The sequence below is a fragment of the Octopus bimaculoides genome, chromosome 1, assembly GCF_001194135.2.
Source record: "Octopus bimaculoides isolate UCB-OBI-ISO-001 chromosome 1, ASM119413v2, whole genome shotgun sequence".
NCBI classification, from domain to species: Eukaryota; Metazoa; Mollusca; class Cephalopoda; order Octopoda; family Octopodidae; genus Octopus; species Octopus bimaculoides.
Window position 1 is genome coordinate 102,825,906 of NC_068981.1, and position 2,091 is coordinate 102,827,996.

Sequence of the window (2,091 nt, forward strand, 5' to 3'; positions counted from 1 at the left end):
AATGCATACACGTGAGCAGGCATGGTTGTATGCTTCAGAAACTCAGTTTGCAATCACGTGGTATCAGGTTCAGTTCAACTGCTTAACACCTTAGAGAAGTGTCTTCTATAATAGTCCCGGGACGAACTTTGTCGCCGGAAACTATACGGAAGCCTAACAAACATGTGTGTGGAAGCTTGTAGATGTGTGTGTGTGTGTGTGTGTGTGTGTGTGTGTGAGAGAGAGAGAGAGAGAGAGAGAGAGAGGGACAGAGTCTTTGTCTCAATACGTTACCTAGCGGTCCGGCAAAATGACAGAACCAGACCTACGACTATTTACTGGAGTCCATTTAGTCGACTAAAATTCTTCACGGCGATATCACTGTCAAGCCAACGAGCTGGCGGAGTTGTTAGCACGCTAGGCAGAATGCTTAGCGGCATTTCGTCCGTCTTCATGTTTTGAGTTCAAATTTCGCCGAGGTCAATTTTACCTTTAATCCTTTCGGGGTAGATAAAAAACAAAACAAAGTACCAGTTGAGTACTGGGGTCGATGCAATCGACTTCTACTTATCCCTTCCCTTGAAATTGCTGGCATGTGCCAAAATTTGAAATCAATTCATACATACATACATGCATACATACATATATACATATGTATGTATGTAGACAATATACACGCATACATACATATATATAAATATATATATATATATATATATATATATATACTGCTCTTTTCGTTACACAAATTTGTATGTTGAGTAATCAACAGACTGAAAATTCCATGTGAGTATTGTATTTAGTGTAGTCAAATCACACACACACACACACACACCCACACACACACACACACACATACACACATACACATACACACACGCGTGCGCGCGTACACACAATGCATACACACGCGCAGGGACACGTAGGTATAGAGACACGCACGCACAGACACACGCATGCTTATATAATCGTATTACATAACATTGTATATCACATAAATGCATATTACGTATATCAGCTATCTAGCTTTCTGTCTATCAATCTCTCTCAGTGAATACATACATACATACATATATATATATATATATGAATAGTGAAAGAGAGAGAGAGAGAGAGAGAGAGAGAGAGAGAGAGAGAGAGAGAGAGAGAGAGAGAAATCATATACATATGTGTATGTGTGTTTGTGTGTGTGTGTGTGTGTGTGTGTGTGTGTGTGTGTGTGGCGTGTATACATATGAATGTCGTTCGTCGTCGAACTGCTACGGGACATACAGTGACACAAGACAAACATCACCGTTTTGTTTGAGACAAGCATATACATAAATATATACACATGCATACATACATACATACATACAGAGACACACATGTACACACATTTGTGTGTGAATCAGTATGTGTGTATGTATGTATGTATGTATGTAGTACGTATGTATGTATGTTCTTGTGTGTATAGTTTGGCGCTTGTGAGTGTATGTATGCACAGCACTCACCTGCTCGCTTGTCTGACAGCCCACCTGAGCACACACTAATGAATATCCATGCAAGTTATGAAGTCCCATGTGTATACATATGTATGTGTGTGTTTTGATAGATCTCTATGAAAGTAGGTATATACGTAACTATGTGGCCACACGCACACACGCACGCACGCAGGCACACACACACACATACACACACGCACATACATGTTTTACAGTGAAACGGTTGACAATAACTTCGAAGTTTCCGCTATGTAGTCTTCGTCGGGCAATCTGATGCCGATAAGTAGCTGCAACTTCGAAGTAACTGTCAGCCACCTCATCATAAAAGCAAAATAATATATTATTCTGCTGAAATGAAAAGTATTGAGTACTTCTTCAGCTGTATGTTAGTCAGTTTTTATACATAACTGTACAGGAAAATAAGAATTAATACAGATATAAACACATATAAATACATATGTATGTATGTATGTATGTATGTATGTATCTATGTATGTATGTATGTATGTATTTATGTATGTATGTATGTGTGTATATATATGTGTGTGTGTATGTGTGTGTGGATGTACGTACGCATGCATGTTTGTACGTATATATATGTGTGTGTGTATATGTGTGTGGATGTACG